Source organism: Bufo bufo, chromosome 2 (genome assembly GCF_905171765.1).
Source record: "Bufo bufo chromosome 2, aBufBuf1.1, whole genome shotgun sequence".
Lineage (NCBI taxonomy): Eukaryota > Metazoa > Chordata > Amphibia > Anura > Bufonidae > Bufo > Bufo bufo.
Window position 1 is genome coordinate 137916893 of NC_053390.1, and position 26261 is coordinate 137943153.

At 44.1% G+C, this 26261-nt stretch overlaps 1 long non-coding RNA gene across 1 annotated transcript; it reads right to left on the reverse strand.

Moving 5' to 3' along the window:
• LOC120991374 lies at positions 1-26261 on the reverse strand. The gene is made up of 4 exons (XR_005776647.1): positions 26140-26261; positions 21198-21201; positions 1188-1196; positions 1-11 (listed from the first exon to the last, which is right to left on the reverse strand). It is a non-coding gene; the product is annotated as an uncharacterized LOC120991374 (long non-coding RNA).

Consider the following 26261-nt stretch of genomic DNA (forward strand, 5'->3'; position numbering starts at 1 on the left):
ATAGTGTCATTCTTCTGAAAGGAAAATGCACCTACATTTCCCAGGTTATCTAGGTAGAGCCAATCAAAGCATGGTAAGCAAGTGAGAATGGAGTGACTGGGGTTATTCTTTTATATTGTATGTGAGTATTTAGAGTAAATGCTTGTAATTTTAATTGTACCCCTAATATTTTCATGTTATAGAGGGCAGCCTGGAAAAATTGCAATCATACTTGCAAATCAAGGTCCTGGATACAAATCTGATGAGGTGTCACCTGAAAGGACTTTGTTTGTTGCCCTTATGTTCACATGGGTACTTTTATCTCTATAATCTCTCTTTAAATTAAACGCTTTCCAAAAACATAAAAACTGATTAGTTGGCTTCATCTTAAATATGAGCCCCATTCGCCTCAGTAAATGATGAGAGTAGTGTGCAATGCTCCAGAACTGGTTGTCATTATATGAACAATGATTAAAATAATTACAGTAGGTATGTATGTCAAGTTGCTTAATCCTAATAAACTCATGTTGATTTCCGTGTAATTCTGTGCTTCAGCGTCATCTTTCTTTTAAAATAATTCCCAGAACGTTCAAACATTTGTTAAGTGATTTTTAAACTTTTCAAGTTGGAGTATATAGATGCATCTCTTCACTTTAATGTGAGTTACATCATTTTACAGGATTACCATTGTTGTTGGACATTACTTTATCGGTTCTACTGTAAATAAGATGTTTGGTTAACTGCATGTTATACCGATATTTGCCACAAGAGGGAGTGCCTTGATAACTGTTTGGGCAACAGAACACTTCTTTTCAAAATTCAGATTCTGTTCATTCAATTTGTTTTCAAATTTAAATTCAAGAGCACTGAGTTGTCTGCATTGAGAGGTTTGCCGCAAATTACAATAAGTGATACCGTAGCCCAGTTAAGCATTGCTTCAGCACATGGCATGCTCATTTGCTTATTGTTCTTTTTGTTTGTTCTTTATATTCATCAAAACTTAAAGTGATTGTTCACCTTTGAAGCATTTTTCCACAGCCCCCACAGAGTGGCCGGACCCATGGCAGTGATCATACTTATCATACTTATCTGATCCTCACTGTTGTGTTCTGACCCCATTGCTGCCCTTCCACCCCTCAGTTTTGAAGATATTTTGTATGTCTTGTTTGCAAACCTGCCCAACCTTAGACAGGTTCCAGTCCATTAACATTGTGATTCTCCTGATATCTTGAAGTGCCGGCATATCGAGGTCTGGAATCTCATTTGTCCACAACTAGAGATGAGTAAATAATCTAAAAAAACTTTAGTTTCAAACAAATCTGAAGTTTTTTGGTTTTGTTCAACAAGAGTCAATCAAAATGGTGTCCAACATTATACATATCAGAATAGAGGGAGGAAGAGAAGATGAAGGAGGATCACATGACCCCATCCTGACAGGTTTGCCCACAATACCTTGCTATCAGCCTCAGCCAACCATTAGGGACAATAGCCATGATGGACATGTCAAAGTTACTATGTAAGATCCCAGCCAGGATCTGCCATGCTTTTCTGAGCTTCTACATTGGAAGCATAGCACATCTGTCAGACAGAGGAAATACATCTTAAAAGGGTTATCCAGGAAATGATAATGATGACTTATCTTCAGGTTAGGTCATCATTATCACATCGGCGGTTCCGAGTCTCGGCACCCCCGCGATCAGCTGTTTTAGGATGCGGCTCCCGCAGCTTTCCAAACACAGCGCCATGCATTGTACAGCGGCTGAGCTTGGTATTGTAGTTCATCCTCATTGACTTGAATAAGGCTGAGCTGCAAATAGGCCATGTAACTGATGTATGGTGATGTCACATGGACTAGGAAGAGGCTGTGGTGCTCACGGAGCGCTGGCCTCTTCTAACAGCTGTTCAGCGGGGGTCCCGGGCGCCGGACCCCTGTTGATCTGATATTGATGACCTATACTGAGGATAGGTCATCATTATAAATTGCCAGATAACCCCTTTAACAGAATACAGCTAGTTTAGGGTCAGTGAGGTTCTTTCGCAGTTAAGAGAATATAATAGCTGGTTCAATTTTCTAATTGACAGAGATGTGTTTCAGAGACAGGACCTGGTGTGTGATTGTGTAACACTTAGGCTGCCTCGGGCACACTGACAGAGCCATTTTATTGAGGGCTGCAGCATTTAAAGATACACTGCTCAATTTATTATTATGAATCATCCCAACTCCCCCCCCCCCCAATCTTCTTCATATAATGCACATTACAACAAATCTTTTACAATATTAATCCTGATGCTGATAGTGTGCTGCCTGTCATATTGGTGTGCATCACAATTAGTGCTAATGCACAAGGCCGTATGTATTTTGCGGTCAGTAAATAAACAGATCCGCAAAGAATACGGATGAAGTCCATGTCCATTCCGTATTTTGTGGAACGGAACAGCTGGCCCCTAATAGAACAGTACTATCCTTGTCCGTAATGCGGACATGTTCTATTGTTTTGCAGCATCGACAAACGTAATGCACATGGAGTAACTTCAGTTTTTTTTTGTGAACGCGTTGAAATGAATGGTTCCGCATTCTGTCCACAGAAAATTTGGAACGGACGCGGAAAGAAAATACGTTCATCTGCATGAGCCGTTACTGCCCTTATATTGTACTGTATATAAGCCGCACATCTCCTGTACCGTCCATTATGTTCCATACTGTACTGATGCTGCTGAGAACTGTATCCTGCTCAGTATTACAAACCTCAAAATGCTACAAAAAAAGAACATTTTTGCAGGCTTTTGAAAAAAAAAACATTGCTTTGTTACTTTTCAGGATTATATATATTTTTGTTAAAATAACATCAAACCAGCTGCTACTGCCTGAAAAGAGATCATTTTTGAACTGTTCATTAAAAATAATTTGCTCATTTCTAGCCACAACCAGTGGCGTATCCTTCATGGAGACAGATCAAGATACTGTTAAGGGTTCCAGGGGTTCCCAGCACTAAACTTCTGACATAAAAACACTGCATTTCCAAGCAGCTGTCATTAGGGGTAGCTCAGTGCAAAACGATTTTTATAGCTTCCATTGTAATCAATGGTAGCTATATAAATTCCTGTGCACTGAGCGGTCCATAGTGGTGGGTGTAGGCAGTTTTATAGTAGACTGTATACAGACATACAGCTGTATGGGGAGATTTATCAACCCATTTATCCAGTTTTGTGTAAATACATGGAGAAATGTGGTGCTCAGGATGAGCACCATATGTGTGAAGCATTTGTTCCACTTTTATGACAAGTTAGAAAACGTGAGTGAAGCTGAGATTGACTTTAAAAATAAAAAATTTTAATGGAAATTTCTTCCGCTTAATGAAAAAAATTGAAATTTGTCTGAAATCTGCAGAGTTATACCGTACTTTGCAGTCTGCGTTGCTTGGGAGTATTTGACATTAAGGATGAGTGAATCAGTTCATAGTGAACCGGTTTGTTACAAATTTCACAAAAATTCATCTGACAAATGAACCCAAAGCTTTTCAGGTTCGCTTCAGACGAATCCAGTAAAACGGCACATAGTGCCATTTTATTGCACATGTTGGTGGGCAATACCAGGAGGAAGAAAAAGGATGCTCACATCACCTTGGGAGAAAGTGTGTGTGTGTTGGGAAGGGGGGGAGGGGTGCTTGCCCTGATTATCTCACAGGCTGACAGTCAGCCTAGATCAGCCAATCAGTGGAGAAGCAGGCAGGGAGATGCCTTTGCAGAACAAGAAAAATGTTGGTCTGTGTTGAGCAGTTAATAAGGGTGGGTGGCTGGCTGTCTGAAAGAAAATGATCTTAGACAGTATACAGAGTCACAAGCAAGCATTTCTTCTAGTGTAACAGGGACAGTATAGGGCAGCGGTTCTCAACCTAGGGGTCGCGACCCCTTTGGGGGTCGATCGACCCTTTCCGGGGGTCGCCTGAGGCTTCCTATTGTGGGTCGCCCGCACAACGGCAGCGCCCCCTTATCCTCGCGCACAGGAAGTGATGTCCTATCACTGCCTGTGCTTGAAGGAGCCTGACGTCTGGACGGGTAAGTCGGGCCGCCTGTCTGCTGAGGTCCGAGTTTTTTCGTTAATGACACCGCCGCTGTGCACCACTGCCACCAATCATTTAATTGAGCCTGGCTGAGCCTGGCTAATTTTATTTTAATTATTTGGCTGAGCAAGGCTTAATTTATTTGGGGGGACATGAAGCACCGCTGATTTATTTATTTGGGGGACCCTGAGCACTTCTGATTTATTTATTTGGGGGACCCTGAGCACCATTGATTTATTTATATGGGGGAAACCTGATGCACCACTGATTTATATATTTGGGGGTACCCTGAGCACCTCTGATTTATTTATTTGGGGGAGACCTGAAGCCCCGCTGATTTATTTATTTGGGGGACCCTGAGCACTTCTGATTTATTTTTTTGGGGGGGACTTGAAGCACCACTGATTTATTTATTTGAGGGGTACCCTGAGCCCCACTGATTTTTTATTTTTTATTTTTTTTTTGGGGGGGGGTACTGTGAGCACCACTGAGTTATTTATTTGAGGGGTACTGTGCGCACCACTGATTTATTTTTTAGGGGGTATTTGTTGTTTATTATTTATTTTAAAGTTATTTATTTGGTTTACAAATATTTTGTATTTATGCTAAAGTTCTGTGGTTATGAATGAATACTTGTGTATTTGAATTAACATTTGGTGTATTGGTGTCTGTGCGTGTTTTTGGTGGGTCATCATAACAGTAGCAAAATTAGTTATGACGTAGCAAGGAAAAAAATGTAATGGTTGGGGGTCACCACAACATGAGGAACTGTATTAAGGCGTCACGGCTTTAGAAAGGTTGAGAACCACTGGTATAGGGCAAGAATATAAAAAAATTATTGTGTAGAATACTAGAGACTGTAAGCAGTGAGCAGCTGAGGAGCTGTGGCACAATGCTTAATACAGCTGCTGCAGTCAGGGACATAGCGTGGGGGGAGGGGGCGTTGCCTCGGGCGCCAGACTGCAGGGGGCGCTGACTGGCCACTGGCGCAAAATCACTAATGTTTTCGCTCTGCTCCTCTGCTGCACTGCGCAGAGAGTGAGCGAGGGGAGCAGTAAACTCTCAGCCCGGCCGAAGGAGCGCGTGCACGGCTGTAAGCACCTGGCACTGATATAGGCTCCGCCCACCTTCCAGACACTGTGGAGCAAGAAGAACTAAAAGAAGATGGCTGCCTCTTTAGGACCAAGCGCAACGGCGATCCAGGGGCCACCTTTGATGCCAGGCATGATCTCAAGATGCTGCTGTGACTGCAAACCTACTTACACTTCAGTCTCAATAATTACCGGTAGATCCGACCAAGGAGAGACAGAGGCATTTTCGTTAAAAAGGAGGGACCCCTAACATGTACACTGCACACACTGTCTGTCTGTCCCTCACAGTGTGGACTCAGTGACCCTCCCGGTACAGAGCCGTTCATGATCGTGCCTGCTGTACTGTGCTGGAGGCCTGGTTCTGCTGGTCACCGCTCACCAAGACATGACTACAATCCCTATACTGCATAGTCTGTACCAGGGCTCTACACATGGAAGTTTTCTGCTGTATACATATACACATTATGTATAATATATATAATGGCCCCCTGTATAATTATATGTAATGGCCCCTCTGTATTACTATTAGCATATATACAGGGAGTGCAGAATTATTAGGCAAGTTGTATTTTTGAGGATTAATTTTATTATTGAACAACAACCATGTTCTCAATGAACCCAAAAAACTCATTAATATCAAAGCTGAATATTTTTGGAAGTAGTTTTTAGTTTGTTTTTAGTTTTAGCTATTTTAGGGGGATATCTGTGTGTGCAGGTGACAATTACTACTGTGCATAATTATTAGGCAACTTAACAAAAAACACCCATTTCAATTATTTATTTTTACCAGTGAAACCAATATAACATCTCAACATTCACAAATATACATTTGTGACATTCAAAAACAAAACAAAAACAAATCAGTGACCAATATAGCCACCTTTCTTTGCAAAGACACTCAAAAGCCTGACATCCATGGATTCTGTCAGTGTTTTGATCTGTTCACCATCAACATTGCGTGCAGCAGCAACCACAGCCTCCCAGACACTGTTCAGAGAGGTGTACTGTTTTCCCTCCTTGTAAATCTCACATTTGATGATGGACCACAGGTTCTCAATGGGGTTCAGATCAGGTGAACAAGGAGGCCATGTCATTAGATTTTCTTCTTTTATACCCTTTCTTGCCAGCCACGCTGTGGAGTACTTGGACGCGTCTGATGGAGCATTGTCCTGCATGAAAATCATGTTTTTCTTTTTTTTGTAAATTCTTTATTTCTGAAGAATTTTCAATAGGTAACAAACATGAAAAGATCTATACAGAATAATAAAGCACATAAGACACATGAAATGCCGTAGACGCAATAGGATAGTCATGTCACCGTTTGGTAGATACAAGCATGAATCTGAGTGCAGTGAAGGAGAGTAGTAAAAGCATGTAATAAGTAAATTTGACTATTTTCTCATAGACCCAATATCATAAGGCACAATGTGAATCTGGATGTCAGACCATAGCTTGATCATATAGGGAGCATCACTTGATTTGGCTAACAGTAAGTATCTGTATAGTCTAACCAAAACACAACATATAGAACTTAACTTATGGGTTGTTTCAGCTCGAAATATAAGGCATGGGAGCAATCTTGTATCAAATGCATAAGGTAAATTGCAGGTTCAATTAACCGAAGCCACACTAGAGTGTACTTGTTGAAGCACGTATAAGCAGGAGGTGGTACACTAAACGTAATACTTTGAGGTAGAGAAAAGATGTTCCATTATGTATAGATTCTTGTGGGTCTAAATATTGAATCAGCGAGAGGGTGCTGATTAATGTACTCATAAAGAGAGGGAGCATTCGATCTAATTATAGTTCTTATAGAAATCCAGCCATGATTGCCACGTTTTCAGAAAATTTTTCCTGTTTCCCTTTTCCCAACCAACCATCTGTTCCATGAGGCAGATCTGGTGCACTTTTTCTAACCATTCTTTAATGGTAGGTGGTTCAGTATTTTTCCATTTGGTGGGGACAACAAATTTAGCTGCTCCTATCATATGCGTGATTAAATTGTTGGAGGAGGGTTTGAAGCCTCCATGTGGCAGCCACAGAAGTATGAGTGCTGGTGCTAAAGAGATACGGGAACTACAGACTCTGTTAATAATTTGTTCCACTTCTATCCAGAAGTTGGAAATAGCTTTACAGGACCACCAGATGTGTGAGATGGTTCCACACTCATCTTGACAGCGCCAACACTTATCTGAGGGCGACAGGTGGGCTCTATATAGAAAGTCTGGAGTTCTGTACCACCTAGATACAATTTTAAAGGAATTCTCCTGGATACGGATACACCTCGAAAATCCGTGGGAGTGCTTTAAAACTGTATTAACGTCTTCGTCTGAGAGAGTCAACTGCAGCTCTCGTTCCCAAGCTTTTAAGTATGTGGGTTTCTCACCTGAAGAGTCTAATATAAGTTGGGAGTACAGCTTGGAGAGGGTTTTTGTGGGAGGATAGGGAAGTAGAATGTAATTTTCAAGCCAGGTGGGATCTACATGGGTCTCCACATGTATCTTCCTATATTTTTTGCAGCTGAGTTCTAGGTCTAATTCAACTAGTCTAGAACGGAGGTGCTCGGGAATATAAGTTTGAATCTTGGTGAGAAACTCCTGGAGGTTTTTGGCTTTAACCAGGTCAGATATTTTAAGTTCTGAAAGATACGACCAGGCTTTATGAAAGTCGCTTCCACTTCTGTTAAGAAAAAATGGGAGGACAGAAAGTGGGGCTACAGGGGATAGTTTGTTAGCAGACATTGATAGGGCCGCCGAGCTGTTACAGTATTGGAGCATGCAGTACGTAAGGGCACTAAGAGGATATTTTTTCTTCTTAGTTGGGGAGGCAACCCAAAAGTTATGGGCAACGTCCTCACCTAATAAAGCTTTCTCCAAAGCTACATGTAATGAACCGTTATGGGGTCTGGCCAATTCAATCCATCTCTCCAACTGGATAGCATGTAGATAGGTCTTAAGATCCGGTAAGGATAAACCTCCTCTATTTGTTCTCCTAACAAGTAAGGGGTAAGCTAGTCGTGGCTTTTTATTGGACCAGAGGAAATTACTGAAAAGGGACCGGAAATCAGAGAAGAACTTGTTTGTCAGCGGAATGGGTAGACATCTCAGGGTATAAGAATCTGCGGGAGAACATAGGTAGCCAATAGATTTTTCCTGCCCAACCATGAGAGAAAAGGTAGCTTGATAGAGGCCAGGAAGGTTTTGATTTTACTAAATAAGGGGACATAGTTATGTCTAAATAGATGTGAGGGGTTTGCCGGAATCATGATTCCCAAATGTTTAATAGCTTCTTTGGGCCATTGGAAAGAAGTGTGCTTTTTAACTTCTATCATGTGTTTTTCCGGTGCTGAGATATTAAGTATCTCAGATTTGTCATAATTGACCTTGAAATTAGAAACTACTCCGAAGTCTGTGAAAATTTTTATCACCTCTGGGATTGCAACTGCTGGATTTGTAATAAAGAGGAGCAGATCGTCCGCAAAGGCTGCCAATGAATGTGTTTTCCCCTTCACTTGGAGTCCCTTGATGATCTCAGAAGATCTTAATTTACAAAGGAGAAGCTCAAGGGTTAAAATGAACAGAGCCGGAGAGAGAGGGCAGCCCTACCTCGTTCCATTGGATATGCTGAAGGGCGGAGATAGGGTGCCATTGATTAGGACTCTGGCTGAGGGATGTGAGTAAAGCGAGAAAACGGCAGAAACAAACAGAGGGGGAAAACCAAAATGGCGCAAGGTACTTTCGATAAAAGTCCAATTGACCCTGTCAAATGCTTTTTCAGCATCAGTACCTAACAGGGTCAATGGGATCTTGTGTTTTTTCGCGTAGTATATGGCATGTAAAACTCTGCTAACATTATGTTTGCCCTCCCGCCCCTTTACAAAACCCACTTGTTCCTCGCCAATTAGTTTGGGGAGTAGCTTTGCTATTCTACAACTTAAAAGTTTGGCCCATAGTTTAACATCTACGTTAAGTAGGGATATTGGTCTGTAGCTGCTGCATTTAGCGGGATCCTTCCCTTCTTTGGGAATCACTGTTATGTGAGCGATTAGCGATTGCGGAGGGAGGGAAGTACCTTTTAATAGGGAATTGCATAAGTCTGCTAACTGTGGAGCAAGGGTTTTCTTAAACTTTTTGTAGTAGGTTATAGGTAGCCCATCTGGACCTGGGGATTTCCCTGATGGAGTACTTGCTAAGACCTCTAATATCTCCTCTACCGTAACCGGAGTCAGTAACATTTCTTTTTCTATTGAGTCTAGGGTCGGAAATTTAGTTGTCTCAAGGAAGGACTTGATATTGGCCAATGTAAGTTCTGGGCTATTGGATTCTAGGTTATAGAGGGAGGAATAAAATTTTGTAAATTCCTCTGCAATCGCAGGTGTGTTGGTAAGCTGATGACCCTTTTCGGACTTGATTCCCTGTATAAAGGTTTTCTCCCTTTGTCCTTTGATCATTTGGGAGAGTAGCTTAGAGCCTCTATCACCATGCATATAGATCTTGTATTTAGCAGCCCTGAGGGCCCTGGCTGATTTAATGTTTAATAAATCCTTCAGCTGCATTCTTAGTTTAGTGAGTTCCTTATAATGGGCATCTGTGGCATCTCTCTTAGAGATGTTTTCCAAGACAGAGATTTGGGTCAAAACAGAGTCCACTTGAAGCGTCCTTTGTTTGCGCACCCATGTGCCTAAGGATATAAGCTCTCCACTCATATACGCCTTATGTGCCTCCCATATCATGGCCTTATCCATAAGAGGGGTACAGTTAAGTTCAAAGAAGGCCTCAAGTTTCCTCTCTAGCTTAAGTCTGTCTCTGTCATTCTCCAGGAGGGTCTCATTAAGTCTCCATGACCATGCTTTAGGAGGGAGGCCTTTCAACTGGAACACCAGAGAGACAGGGGCGTGGTCAGACACTGTAATCTGCCCAATAGATGAGGATTTAATCCTCTCCAGGACGTGATTAGAGAGAAAAAGGTAGTCAAGGCGCTGAAAAGACCCATGAACAGCTGAGAAAAACGTGAAGTCTCTGTCACTAGGGTGAGCCAATCTCCAAGCATCTGTAATTTGATGATCAGAGAGTGACCTCCGCAATTTACAGAGTTGTGCAGCAGAGTATTTGGGGGCCCCCGAGGTAGAGTCCAAGGGGTGATCCAAAGCAAGGTTCAAATCACCTCCAAGAATCAATATTCCCTCTCTGAAGTCTTTAAGTAGCTTTAATACTCTAAGTAACCAGGGAATTTGCTTGGCATTAGGAGCATACACGTTGACTAAGGTCAGCTTATTACCAAAGAGCGTACCCTTCAGGAATAAAAATCTGCTCTCAGGATCTACATACTGTGCCTGGATTTGAAAAGGGATATTGGCTCCAATACCAATGGACACCCCCCTGGAGGCAGAAGAGTGGGAGCTGTGAATCCATTTTGGGTATTGTTTAGTGAAAAGGGTTGGGATATGATTATGTCTGAAATGTGTCTCCTGCAAGAACAGGAGGTCTGCCCTCTCTCTCTTAAGCATCTGATAGACCTGGCTTCTCTTCTGGGGAATATTAAGCCCATTTACGTTTAGTGAAGTTACCTTCAAGGAATCCATGAGGTGTGGTAGGTTATGCGACCATGCCAGAAGTTGCATCCCAGACGATCAAAAATTGCTGAAAACAGTACCCATCTTGGAAAACTATAAACAAAACATATAAAAACGAGATTGAGCATGTTAATACTCAGAAAGAGCAGGCAATTGGTGGCCTCCTGTAGGGGAGGGTACTCAGAGGAGGAGGTGAGCAGGAAGGGGGAGGGGGTGAATAGCAAGAAATAAGTATTCAATGTAAGAAAAGGATAGAGAGAAAGTTAGGAAAAGGAGGTAGGAGTGGAGAGAACTGTGAAATACACAAAGCCTGTATGGACCTCTCACAGCACAGGCATATTATCAAGGCAGTGGGGTTCCACAGTAGTAAAAGCTGGGTGGCCCATCCTAAATATGGGTCTCCCCCGCAATTCTTAAGCAATGGGGTATGAACATAAGGAAAAAACATTCCTAAAACGAGTGAAGTACTGTTATACAGAGACATGTGGTATACTGAGGTCCTTAGAAGAGCAGATATATGCAACGTACCATTACCCCCTCACTAGGATTGAGATGTGCCTTAACTAGGATCTAATGAGGTTGTCGACTCAGGAGGCACTTTACCATAGGAGGTAGTTATTAGGTAAGAAGGTAATGGTAGTGGTAGGGACCACAATATAACAACTTAAGACAAGTTAAAACAAGAAACACAGACGATACTTGAAAGTCTATTTAACTGCTCTTGGGACTGGTGTAGATACCGGCTTAACCTCTGGACATCTCTTGAGGGAGGTTAAATATTATTAACTGATGGTGAGAACATTCAAGTGTCCTGAAGTTCCGCTTGTCGTTTCTTCGCTTGCGGCGACTTGAATTTTTTAGCTAACTTCCATTCTACAATTGCGGGTAGCGGAGGCACCTTTAAGTCCCCTGTCATAGGCAGCCAGGAGGGGATATCCAAAGGATCAATCTGCAAAGTGTCCCACATTTTGGTGAGGTCCACTGGGTGCCGGACAGTGACCTGCTTTCCATTTATGGTAGCACAGAGACCAAATGGAAAGAGCCAGCACAGAGGGTGTCTTCTCTCCCTAAGGAGGTCGGTGAGTGGCTTGAGTTGCCTGCGCTTTGCCAGGGTACTTGCTGCGAGATCCTGGTATAGCTGTATTTTGGCGTTTTCAATTGTTAGTTCGCCTTTATGTCTGGCGGCAGTTAAGATGGCGGCCGTGTCGACAAAACTTAGTAGGCCGCATACAATGTCTTGTGGCGGTGCTTCTGGCGGTGGCTTGGGTCTGAGGGCCCTATGGGCTCTCTCTATGACTATTTTCTCTGCCCTTTCCTGTCCCAGTAAGGAGGAGAAGAGTTGACTGACCGTGTCTAAGATGTCCTCTCTTTGCACGCTTTCAGGAACTCCCCTGATGCGAACGTTCTTTCTACGACTCCTGTTCTCCTGATCTTCCAGGTACAGGTAAGTGGTATTCAGATGTTCGCGGATCTCTTCCACTGTCGACTGCATCGCACGGCTGTGTTTAGTTATGGCGAGCTGGGAGTCTTCTAGGGCTGCTACTCTGTGCCCTGTCTGTTTAAACTCCGTTTTGATAGCGGATAGTTCTCTCAGAACTGGTTCAAAAGCGAGGGCCAGTGACTCCTTGAGGAAGGTTCTGGTGATAGGTGTTGAGCCCCGCTCGCTGCGTGTCTCGGACATAGCGCAGGAGCCCTCATCGTCGGAGTCTTCAGTGCATGTAGCGGCGGCGGCATCCAGCGCCATCTTGGATCTGACTGCCGGAGAAGATAACTTCTTTTTTAGGAACTTATCCAGGTCGGATTGTCCTCTGGCGTGTTTGGGCGTCATCTGTGTCTCTTTAGGCTTGTCTCTATTAGGTTTTCCCATAATAAAGCAGGGTGGGAACCCGTCAAATAGCTGTAAACAGTATGCTGCTGTGAGGAGCTCTCAGCTCAGGCGGCCATTTCCTGCCGCAGCTAGCTTCGCCCCGAAAATCATGTTTTTCTTGAAGGATGCAGACTTCTTCCTGTACCACTGCTTGAAGAAGGTGTCTTCCAGAAACTGGCAGTAGGACTGGGAGTTGAGCTTGACTCCATCCTCAACCCGAAAAGGCCCCACAAGCTCATCTTTGATGATACCAGCCCAAACCAGTACTCCACCTCCACCTTGCTGGCGTCTGAGTCGGACTGGAGCTCTCTGCCCTTTACCAATCCAGCCACTGGCCCATCCATCTGGCCCATCAAGACTCACTCTCATTTCATCAGTCCATAAAACCTTAGAAAAATCAGTCTTGAGATATTTCTTGGCCCAGTCTTGACGTTTCAGCTTGTGTGTCTTGTTCAGTGGTGGTCGTCTTTCAGCCTTTCTTACCTAGGCCATGTCTCTGAGTATTGCACACCTTGTGCTTTTGGGCACTCCAGTGATGTTGCAGCTCTGAAATATGGCCAAACTGGTGGCAAGTGGCATCTTGGCAGCTGCACGCTTGACTTTTCTCAGTTCATGGGCAGTTATTTTGCGCCTTGGTTTTTCCACACGCTTCTTGCGACCCTGTTGACTATTTTGAATGAAACGCTTGATTGTTCGATGATCACACTTCAGAAGCTTTGCAATTTTAAGAGTGCTGCATCCCTCTGCAAGATATCTCACTATTTTTGACTTTTCTGAGCCTGTCAAGTCCTTCTTTTGACCCATTTTGCCAAAGGAAAGGAAGTTGCCTAATAATTATGCACACCTAATATAGGGTGTTGATGTCATTAGACCACACCCCTTCTCATTACAGAGATGCACATCACCTAATATGCTTAATTGGTAGTAGGCTTTCGAGCCTATACAGCTTGGAGTAAGACAACATGCATAAAGAGGATGATGTGGTCAAAATACTCATTTGCCTAATAATTCTGCACTCCCTGTAATGGCCCCCTCTGTAATATATATATATATATATATATATATATATAGTGAAGGCTGTGTACAGCCTGTAATTGTGGGAGGGGCTGCCTCCTCTACTTATAGCCAGCGGCTGGGAGTCAGAGGGCCGTCGTTCTGTGCTACAGGTTCCTACCTTGATCTCGTGCAGGCAGCCTGGCAAACTATCACGACGTCACTTCCGATCTCGGCAACTTCAGGTTTCGATCCTCCAGCGTGCAGCCCGGCGGTAAGTTAAGCTTTCGGTGTCTCCAACCTGCACCAGCCTCCCCGTAGCTAAAAGGCTGCATCGTCCCCCAGCTGGTACGAGTCCGCGGCAGGGCGCTCTGCGGCCTGGCAGGGGGCTCCCGACGCCGGATGGTCTGTCCCGGTTCTGCGTTCCCAAATATATATATCGCGGTTTGGTGCCTTCTTTTTTTTTTTTTTTTTTATATGCTTTTTTTTTTATATTGAATTTTTTTATTGTTTTCAATTTTTCAAAGCATTGTACATTTTCCAAGAGGTAAAGTATACAACAATACATGTGACATAAAAAAGAGCGACAGTCGCCTATCTTTAGGCGTCACAAGTGTAAATAACTAACGGATGGTTAAGCCCAACATGACAGGCATCGGCAAGAAAAAACATATGATTAATCCAAATTGAGCATAGAATCGTGGAAGTTAATCCTATTACAAGTGATATATGTGTATGTATAAGGGGGGGGAAGATAAGTAAATAATTATCTATATGGGAATGAAAGAGATAGGGCAATAAGGGACAACTATTTACCTCTGTTCCTAATCAAAGTTCCTATATAGCTTCCATGGTGACCAAGTTTTTAAGAAAGAGGATCTAGAATGCGACTCCCAGTGTGAAATTTCCTCTAGTCTATATATTTGGTCGACCTTATTGGTCCAATGCTCAATACTAGGGATATCCGAGGATAACCAGTGAGTCGGCAGGAGCAATCTAGCAGCTGCCAACAAGAGGGCAAAAAGGGATTTTTTATATGGGCCCAAGTTTTCCATCCCAAGTGATAGTAAAGTCAGTTCAGGAGAGCAGGAGAGGGTTGACATACATATTCGGTTACATAATTGAGTTATTGTATGCCACCATGGATTGTTCAATTCAGATGACCACCAAATATGTATAAAGGAGCCTTTAGCTTCATGGCATCTCCAACAAAGATCAGAGGCAGTTTTGCTATATCTACACGTTTTGTCTGGAGTCTTATACCAGTGCATAAGGATCTTAGGGCTGTTTTCTTGGATGTGTATGCATCTAGATATCTTGTGTGGGAGGATTAGTATTTTAGAAATTTCTTGAGGTGTCAAGGACCTTTGAAGGTCTTTCTCCCATAGGCCCACAATTGCGGGCTTAATGGTGGAGGTAGGAGACTTCAGGCGTTTATAGATCGTAGAAATAAGTTTAGGGGGATATCTCTTATTACTCAACATTTCCACAAACCAATTTATTTCTTCTGATGGGGGGGAGCTTTTTGCCATGTTAAGTAGCTCTGTTTTAAGGAAATGCAACAGGGTGGGGTTATGAATCTGCGTCCCCAGGAGTTTGCATATTTCAGGATCAGGGAGTATACTACCCTCAGGATCCAGAAACTGAGATATGGGAATTACCGAGGACCTTATGTGCAGCGAACAGCTTTCTTTCAGCTCTTGGGGGCTAAATCGATTATATCTTTTATAAGCATGAGTGAAGTGAGAGGCACTGGGATCCCACAGCTGGATGAGAAACCCCCCCAGACCCTTAAAGTGCTACGTAAAAGAGGGTTGGGTATTGAGCTTTGGGTCGGGGGTAGTCTGTCAGCCAGCAGGAGGGTCCGAGGAGAGGAGGGGAGGAAAGTGGTCTCCAATGTGAGCCAAGATTTATGAGCGGGTTCTCTAATCCAATCTATAACTCTAGAGAGCTGAATAGCAAACATATATGACTTAGGATCAGGAAGACCTATGCCCCCTCTAGCCCTAGGTTTAGTCAAAGTGTCAAAGGATATACGAGGGCTTTTACCTTGCCATATGAACTTGCGGATATGTTTGTTTAGGGATGTAAAATAGGACCTAGGGATATCATTAGGGAGGACCTGCATCATATATGTGAGTTTTGGCATGATCAATGACATAAAGATGTTTTTCCTTCCGAACCAGGAGAGATAAGGAGAATCTAGGGAATCCGTTTGAGCTGTCATAGATGCTAGGAGGGGTTTGTAGTTTAATTGAAATAAGTCAGGCAAATGAGGGGATAATTTGATCCCTAGGTAGGTTAATTGTTGGGTTTGCCAATTGAAAGGGGAATTTATTTGGAGGGAGGAGAGACTGGCGGAAGAGAGGCCCATATGCAAAACCTGGGATTAGGAGGGGTTTACCTTAAAGTTGGAAAGGGAGCCAAAAAGGCTGAGCGTTGAGAGGATCTTGGGCATGGCTCTCTGTGGGTTAGTGGTGACAATCAGTAAATCGTCAGCAAAGGCTGCCAGTTTAAATTCTCGAGACCCCACTTTCAGGCCCTTAATTTCTCCGTCCTGTCTGAGGGCTTGCAAAAGAGATTCCATTACCAGGACAAAAAGGAGAGTTGAGAGGGGACATCCCTGTCTCGTTCCATTTCTAATGGGGAAATGGGAGGAGAGAAGCCCATTTACTGACACGGACGCCGAGGAGCAAGTGTACATGGAGAATATAGAGTTGATATATTGTTCTGGTATTTGGAATTTAGACAGGGTTAGTCTGATATACAGTGGGGGAAATAATTATTTGACCCCTCACTGATTTTGTAAGTTTGTCCAATGACAAAGAAATGAAAAGTCTCAGAACAGTATCATTTCAATGGTAGGTTTATTGTAACAGTGGCAGATAGCACATCAAAAGGAAAATCGAAAAAAAAACTTTAAATAAAAGATAGCAACTGATTTGCATTTCATTGAGTGAAATAAGTATTTGAACCCCTACCAACCATTAAGAGTTCTGGCTCCCACAGAGTGGTTAGACACTTCTACTCAATTAGTCACCCTCATTAAGGACACCTGTCTTAACTAGTCACCTGTATAAAAGACACCTGTCCACAGAATCAATCAATCAAGCAGACTCCAAACTCTCCAACATGGGAAAGACCAAAGAGCTATCCAAGGATGTCAGAGACAAAATTGTAGACCTGCACAAGGCTGGAATGGGCTACAAAACCATTAGCAAGAAGCTGGGAGAGAAGGTGACAACTGTTGGTGCGATTGTTCGAAAATGGAAGGAGCACAAAATGACCATCAATCGACCTCGCTCTGGGGCTCCACGCAAGATCTCACCTCGTGGGGTGTCAATGGTTCTGAGAAAGGTGAAAAAGCATCCTAGAACTACACGGGAGGAGTTAGTTAATGACCTCAAATTAGCAGGGACCACAGTCACCAAGAAAACCATTGGAAACACATTACACCGCAATGGATTAAAATCCTGCAGGGCTCGCAAGGTCCCCCTGCTCAGGAAGGCACATGTGCAGGCCCGTCTGAAGTTTGCCAATGAACACCTGAATGATTCAGAGAGTGACTGGGAGAAGGTGCTGTGGTCTGATGAGACCAAAATAGAGCTCTTTGGCATTAACTCAACTCGCTGTGTTTGGAGGAAGAAAAATGCTGCCTATGACCCCCAAAACACCGTCCCCACCGTCAAGCATGGGGGTGGAAACATTTTGCTTTGGGGGTGTTTTTCTGCTAAGGGCACAGGACAAATTATTCGCATAAACGGGAAAATGGACGGAGCCATGTATCGTGAAATCCTGAGCGACAACCTCCTTCCCTCTGCCAGGAAACTGAAAATGGGTCGTGGATGGGTGTTCCAGCACGACAATGACCCAAAACATACAGCAAAGGCAACAAAGGAGTGGCTCAAGAAGAAGCACATTAAGGTCATGGAGTGGCCTAGTCAGTCTCCGGACCTTAATCCAATCGAAAACCTATGGAGGGAGCTCAAGCTCAGAGTTGCACAGAGACAGCCTCGAAACCTTAGGGATTTAGAGATGATCTGCAAAGAGGAGTGGACCAACATTCCTCCTAAAATGTGCGCAAACTTGGTCATCAATTACAAGAAACGTTTGACCTCTGTGCTTGCAAACAAGGGTTTTTCCACCAAGTATTAAGTCTTTTTTTGTTAGAGGGTTCAAATACTTATTTCACTCAATGAAATGCAAATCAGTTGCTATCTTTTATTTAAAGTTATTTTTTCGATTTTCCTTTTGATGTGCTATCTGCCACTGTTACAATAAACCTACCATTGAAATGATACTGTTCTGAGACTTTTCATTTCTTTGTCATTGGACAAACTTACAAAATCAGTGAGGGGTCAAATAATTATTTCCCCCACTGTAGGTCCATTCAACTCTATCAAATGCTTTCTCGGCATCCGTGCCAAGCAGGACCAGGGGGATGGATTTATGTGAGGCAAAAAACAGGGTATCTAGTATTTTTGTGGTATTATCTTTTCCCTACCGACCTTTGACAAATCCAACTTGATCTGGGTGGACTAGCTCAGGGAGCAGGCTTTGTAACCTAGTGGCCAACATTTTGGCTAGAAGTTTAAGATCGACATTAAGTAAGGAGATTGGGCGGTAGTTGGGGCAAATCGTGGGGTCTTTACCTTCTTTGGGTATTATCGTAATGACTGCTTTGGTCATATCAGAGGAAAGTGGGTGATTATCCATCGATAAATTGCAGATAGGGAGTAAGTGGGGTAGCAAGATATTTTTAAAAGACGAGTAGTAAGTTATGGGGAGACCGTCAGGGCCAGGACACTTGCCCTTAGGGGTAGATTTGATAGCTGTAGTTAGTTCAGGGATAGTGAACGGTTTAGTCAGGGATTCCTGTTGTGCCAGATTCAATGCAGGGAGGTCAAGGGTCTCCAGAAAGGAGCTAATATTGGACTCTCTACTAAAGGAGGGATCTACTAAAGGAGGGATTAGGGAGATCAGGGGCTGGGAGATTATAGAGGGACTTATAAAATGATCTAAATTGTTCAGCAATTTCTTCTGCTTTAAAGAGTTGTACTCCTTGGGGGAATTTACTGGACTGAACGTAGCGGGAGTTTCTCCTCTGTTTGATTCGGCTCATAACATATTTGGAGGCTTTGTTGCCATGGGCAAAAATCTTCTGCTGAGCGGACAGAAAAAATTTGGCTGAGTGCTCATTCAGAAGATTCTTCAACTGAGTTCTAAGAGAAGAAAGTTCCGACAGTTGTTGTGCCATCAAAGATTGCTTATGTGCTTTTTCTACTTTGTGAATTTGTGATAGCAAGGTGTTGAGTCTTTTCTCTGATTCTTTCTTAAGAAAAGAGCAGAGACTGATCAGCCTACCTCGGATATAAGCTTTGTGTGCGTCCCAGAGAATCTGGGGAGATACCTCTGGGGTATTATTGGTTAAGAAATATTCCTCTAAATAAGAAGTAATTTGGGTAGTATGTTTGGCATTATTCAGCAAAGACTCATTAAATCTCCAGTTTGGGTGTCCAGCATTTTTCTTGTCTGAGGATATATTACAGAAGACTGGAGAGTGGTCTGATAAGGTGATGTCTCCTATTTTAGGAAATGAGTAGAGTTGTAGTTTCTCCTTTGGAACTAAAATGTAATCAATTCTGCTATAGGAGTTATTCGCAGAAGAATAAAAGGAGTAGTCAATTGATTCAGGGTTGTGGCAACGCCACACGTCTATAATTCCCAGGTTGTGTAATTTTGTATGCATCAGTCTGAGAGTCTTTGCTGAAATAGGGGACTTTTTGGAGGATGTGTCAATTAAAGGATTGAAGGCCACATTAAAATCTCCAGCGACAATTAGGAAACCTTCCCTGTGCTGCTCGATTAAGGAGAAGACGGGGATAAGCCAGCTAAGGCTACTTTCACACCTGCGTTCGGGTGTCCGCTTGTGAGCTCCGTTTGAAGGGGCTCACAAGCGGCCCCGAACGCATCCGTACTGCCCTAATGCATTTTGAGTGGACGCGGATCCACTCAGAATGCATCAGTCTGGCAGCGTTCAGCCTCCGCCCTGCTCAGCAAGCGGACACCTGAACGCTGCTTGCAGCGTTCGGGTGTCCGCCTGGCCGTGCGGAGGCAAGCGGATCCGTCCAGACTTACAATGGAAGTCAATGGGGACGGATCCGCTTGAAGATGACACCATATGGCTCAATCTTCAAACGGATCCGTCCCCCATTGACTTTCAATGTAAAGTCTGGACGGATCCGCTCAGGCTACTTTCACACTTAGAAATTTTTTTAAACTATAATGCAGACGGATCCGTTCTGAACGGATCCAAACGTCTGCATTATAGGAGCGGATCCGTCTGAGCAGACATCAGACGGACCCGCTCTGAACGGCAGTGTGAAAGTAGCCTAAGCTGGTCATTGTTTGGGGGCATATATGTTTACAAACGTGAACATAGATTGTCCCACTTGTCCTTTGAGGATCAAGTATCGACCATCTGAGTCCTGTACATGAGACTTATATTGAAAAGGAAGGACTCTGCGGAAGCCTATACTGACCCCCTCGAAGCTGCACCCCCGGCCCCACAATGGTACCAGCAGGGGAATTTAGAGAAAGAAAGGTTGGGATAATTATTATGTTTGAAGTGCGTCTCCTGAAGAAAGACTACTGAACATTTTTCTTTGTGCAGGAGAGATAAGACCTGGCATCTTTTAGAGGGGGATCTCAGCCCCTTAACATTGTATGATGCTAATTTAAAGTCAGCCATAACTTTTTAGTAAGGTGGGAAGTCAGAGGGCTATAAGTGATACAGCAAGGGAAGGAATGACAAACCAGATACATCGTGAGGAAGAGAGTGCAGCCACGAAGAGAGCCAGAAAACATCCAAATTTCCGGATTGACCCATTCATAAGCTTTCCTTCCCCGCTCACACATTTGAAAGAGTGTTGAAGCATTTCTTGAGTACCTGTCAGAATAAGAACAAAATAGAAAACAAAACAAAAAAGTAAATAGAGACAAAAAATGAATGGATATCATTCAGACAAGGCGGGATATATCAACTTTGTCTTTTTGAGTAAGTAACATGTAGGGGGGGATAGGGTAGTATACCCAGAAGCACTTCCCTCGACAGTGGCAAACATACTGGAGCCTAATATTTCTTGTGACGATGGTGGAGGAAGAGTGGGGGTCAGTATGGTAACTAGAATGGCTTTCAGATTTTAGCTCTCTATGGAGCAGGTAAGAGTTAAATGAAGGGAGTATATTATATCTACACTCATCTAGAGGGGAGGATAACACAGAGTGCTTAAATGTATAGGCGATTAGGTGAGGGTAATTCACCTGACACCTGAGGTATAGGAGAGCATAAGTATATGGGGAGTTATTAGAGCAATACCTGAGTAAATTAGTAATAACATGACTGGCCTGACTTTCAAACAGATGGGAAAACTCAAGAGAGAAATCCCTACTGTCTCTACATCTATTACTAGGTGGAGGGCGAGGCCCGAATATATAGCGAGCCCGGCCCTCCCCCCAGCACATAGCATGCAGTCAAAAATCAATCTGAGGAACAGTAACTCAAAGGTAATAAGTCCCATCTGATATTTCTCTTGGTCTCCCAAACCTAGAGAGAAGAAAGTAGGGCAGATTACTTATCTGCCATAGATAGGCATTTTGGGGTGGAGAAGGAGTCTCTTCTTCTGCTTCTTTGGGGCCTTGGGGTGCGTTGGGGCTCCCAGGGGATCGTCTTAGTTAGATCAGGTAGAGAGTTCAAATTCTGGACCATGTCCCAGTTTGCAATAGGTAGTGGAGATAGCTGGAGAAGATTGTACGCCTTGTCCAAATCTGTAAATGAGGAGATATGGATGCGGCGGCCCTCATGCAGGAAGGATAGACCGAAGGGGAATGTCCATCTGTAGATAATCCTGTGTTGTCTCAACCAATCAGTGAGAGGCTTCAAGGCTTTCCGCTTCTTGAGGGTTGATTGCGCCAAATCTTGATAAATAGTGATGTTGTTCTCTTCCCATTCCACAGAGTTGGAGTTTCTGGCGTTTGCCAGTATGGCTTCTTTTACTGGGAAGTGCAGGAATTTACAAATTACATCCCTGGGGGGTTCATTCGCCTGTGGTTTGGGTCTGAGGACTCTATGTGCCCGTTCAAGTAGGACCTCATGTGCTGAGTCAGGACCTAAGATCTTAAGGCATATCTGGATTACCGTTTCCGGAATGTCCATAGCTAGGATGGTTTCAGGAATCCCTCTAAAGCGCAAGTTATTGCGCCTGCTTCTATTTTCTTGGTCCTCCATAGCTGTGTACAAGGCATTTATATGGCACTGGGCTAGCGACATGCTAGAGGACACTTCACTCTGGTGTTGGAGGATTGTAGCCTGAGTTTCCTCTAAGGCCTCTACTCTCCTGCCTATGTGTTTAATATCTTCTTTTATTGAAGAAATGTCCACACTGAGGGGACCCAGGGCTTCTGCAAGAGCTTCTTTTAAGAAAGCTCTGGAAATCGGCAGGCATTCCACCTCACTGGGATCGTCCCCTACCTTGTCACTGCAAGAGGCAGCAGGCGGCTTGTGTCCGGAGCGTGGTGTGCCGGGCGCCATCTTGGAGTCACGGTTCACTGCTACACCGGCAGCCTTTTTGATAAATTTCTCCATCTCCCCAGCCGGATTTTGAGAGCGGTTGGTTCCTAGCTGGTCTGTGGACTTTTGGCCCCCGATCTTGACCATTTCAGCATCCAGTAAGCTTGAGACAAGGTGCTGAGAGGGATATGCAGGCAGGAGAGCAGCGCTTCACACGTCCATCCGGATCAAGCGCTGGCTCCGCCCCCACCGCGGTTTGGTGGTTTCTAATACTAATATCTATTTAAGGTCTACAGTATCTACCTATCTAATATCTATTTGTCTACCACAATGTACACTGCTCAAAAAAATAAAGGGAACACAAAAATAACACATCCTAGATCTGAATTAATTAAATATTCTTCTGAAATACTTTGTTCTTTACATAGTTGAATGTGCAGACAACAAAATCACACAAAAATAAAAAAATGGAAATCAAAATTTTCAACCCATGGAGGTCTGGATTTGGAGTCACACTCAAAATTAAAGTGGAAAAACACACTACAGGCTGATCCAACTTTGATGAATGTCCTTAAAATAAGTCAAAATGAGGCTCAGTAGTGTGTGTGGCCTCCACGTGCCTGTATGACCTCCCTACAACGCCTGTGCATGCTCCTGATGAGGTGGCGGACGGTCTCCCGAGGGATCTCCTCCCAGACCTGGACTAAAGCATCTGCCAACTCCTGGACAGTCTGTGGTGCAACGTGACGTTGGTGGATAGAGCGAGACATGATGTCCCAGATGTGCTCAATTGGATTCAGGTCTGGGGAACGGGCGGGCCAGTCCATAGCATCAATGAATTTCGTCTTGAAGGAACTGCTGACACACTCCAGCCACATGAGGTCTAGCATTGTCTTGCATTAGGAGGAACCCAGGGCCAACTGCACCAGCATATGGTCTCACAAGGGGTCTGAGGATCTCATCTCGGTACCTAATGGCAGTCAGGCTACCTCTGGTGAGCACATGGAGGGCTGTGCGGCCCTCCAAAGAAATGCCACCCCACACCATTACTGACCCAATGCCAAACCGGTCATGCTGGAGGATGTTGCAGGCAGCAGAACGTTCTCCACGGCATCTCCAGACTCTGTCACGTCTGTCACATGTGCTCAGTGTGAACCTGCTTTCATCTGTGAAGAGCACAGGGTGCCAGTGGCGAATTTGCCAATCTTGGTGTTCTCTGGCAAATGCCAAACGTCCTGCACGGTGTTGGGCTGTAAGCACAACCCCCACCTGTGGATGTCGGGCCCTCATATCACCCTCATGGAGTCTGTTTCTGACCGTTTGAGCAGACACATGCACATTTGTGGCCTGCTGGAGGTCATTTTGCAGGGCTCTGGCAGTGCTCCTCCTGTTCCTCCTTGCACAAAGGCGGAGGTAGCGGTCCTGCTGCTGGGTTGTTTCCCTCCTATGGCCTCCTCCATGCTCCTGATGTACTGGCCTGTCTTCTGGTAGCGCCTCCATGCTCTGGACACTACGCTGACAGACACAGCAAACCTTCTTGCCACAGCTCGCATTGATGTGCCATCCTGGATAAGCTGCACTAACTGAGCCACTTGTGTGGGTTGTAGACTCCGTCTCATGATACCACTAGAGTGAAAGCACCGCCAGCATTCAAAAGTGACCAAAACATCAGCCAGGAAGCATAGGAACTGAGAAGTGGTCTGTGGTTACCACCTGCAGAACCACTCCTTTATTGGGGGTGTCTTGCTAATTGCCTATAATTTCCACCTGTTGTCTATCCCATTTGCACAACAGCATGTGAAATTGATTGTCACTCAGTGTTGCTTCCTAAGTGGACAGTTTGATTTCACAGAAGTGTGATTGACTTGGAGTTACATTATGTTGTTTAAGTGTTCCCTTTATTTTTTGCAGTGTATATCATTGCCTCCAACCTATGTACAGTTTGCTCCCATACTATTACCATATACCATACTATTGCAGTACTACTTGCATGTTTGCCTTTCAAGACTCCATGAAATGCTGGTGTCATGCGCTCATGGTAGCTTTATCGGCAGCCATATAGTCACCCAGTTTCCTTAAAACAGATAACTTAGGAACTTTACTAGTTTACTTTGTTACTTTTCTTTTAGGATAAAAAGTACTTATCCCCAGAGACCTCCTGCTGCATGTGTTTGCATAGGGCACGTTTCATCAGATGCGATGTGGCGCACGGAGTCGCTCAAAGCTGGTCCATTTGCATCACCTATAAACACTCAGGTCAACATTCAGGCATAACATTAACTCCTGACATTTCTCAAGGCACGTTACAATCATGTATTGTTGCCTGGATCCCTCAGGTTATCCGCCTCACAGGTCACGTTGGTCCCTGAATCGCTCAGGTCTAACGTATTTGTCTGTTTCACTCATATTTTCTTCCTGCAGGGGTTTGGTGGTTCCTAATACCATTCAAATCAGGTATCAGTCATGTTCGTTGCCTGATTCGCGCAGGTGCTGTTTTTCAATGTTACGTTGAATCCTGATTCGCTCAGGCCATATGCAGTTGCCTGAATCGCTCAGGTCTTTTTCTTGCAGGGTGACGCTGGTTCCGGTTCTCTAAGGTCAAGTAACAATTAGTTTTTGGTTGTCCAATCCACTCAGGTGGTCTGTTTCGCTATAGTACGTTTATTCTGGAGTCTCTCAGGTTTATGTCTTCTCGATTGGGGTCAGATTCACTCAGGTGTTGGTTTTACAAGGTCACGTTGGTTCCTGAGTCACTCAGGTTTCATGTAATTGCCTGAATCGCTCAGGTTTTATGTAATTGCCTGAATCGCTCGGGTCATATGCATTTGCCTGATTCGCTCGGGTTATGCAGTTGCCTGATTGACTCAGGTTTTATGCATTGCCTGAATCGCTCAGGTTTTGTGTAATTGCCTGAATCGCTCAGGTTTTGTGTAATTGCCTGAATCGCTCAGGTTTTGTGTAATTGCCTGAATCGCTCAGGTTTTGTGTAAGTGCCTGAATCGCTCAGGTTTTGTGTTATTTGCCTGAATCGCTCAGGTTCTATGTAAATTCCCTGAATCGCTCAGGTTCTATGTAAATGGCCTGAATCGCTCAGGTTCTATGTAAATTACCTGAATCGCTCAGGTTCTATGTAATTGCCTGAATCGCTCAGGTTCTATATAATTGCCTGAATCGCTCAGGTTTTATGTACTTGCCTGAATCGCTCCGGTTTTTTGTAATTACCTGAATCGCTCAAGTCTCTTTTTCCTGCAGTGCCCTGTTGGTTCCTGTTTAACCAAAATTATGTTTCCGCATGTATAATTACCTGAATCGCTCAGGTCATTCTTCAGAAGGCACGGCTTCGGTGCCTGATTCTTCAGGTCAGGGACCTTTTGTTAGTTTGTCATAGCACCCAGACTGGGTTCTGGTCTTCTGTTGTTCTGGTTCCGGTTCCACCAGGTTGCGCCTTGCTGGCTTGGTTTTTCCGATCCTCAGGCCCATACGGTTATCTTCGTACGGTCATTTCTGTTACTATGCACTCCTCTCCAGGTCTCGTGTCAATGCAAGCTTGTTTTTGTTTAAGCAAGACCCCAGGCCACCGGAATTCCCGGTCCAGCTTAATTCGTTTTCTCTGTATGTATGTGTATATGCTTACCTGTTTCCTATGCACCCATTTTGGGCAAGATCCTAAATTTGAGAAATATGAGGAGAGCGTCAAATAAGGGACATGGCCCCGGTCGTGGTGCTGCTGGTGGAGCTCCTGTTGCAGGGAGAGGACGTGGTCGATCTGTGCCAGCTACACGCACAAGTGAAACACCTTCCTCAGGTACGAGTAGGCGACAGAACCTTCAGTGGTATTTGGTCGGGCCTAATGCGGCTCTACGAATGGTGAGGCCAGAACAAGTACAGGCAATAGTAGATTTGTAACATCCCGGAGTATGTCACTAAACTCTTTCTCCCCGCTACAACATGTTAGGTGTATGTGTATTGTCATCTGGTGTAATCTAACACTGCATTCTTAATTATACTTATTTTCTAGGCCTGTCTTATATATTGTGCTGTAATTTCTATGTACACCAGCAGGTGGCAGCAGTATGTAGCAGGACCTTCGCCAGTTTAGTATATCTAGACTGGAATTGTTCATTCCAGT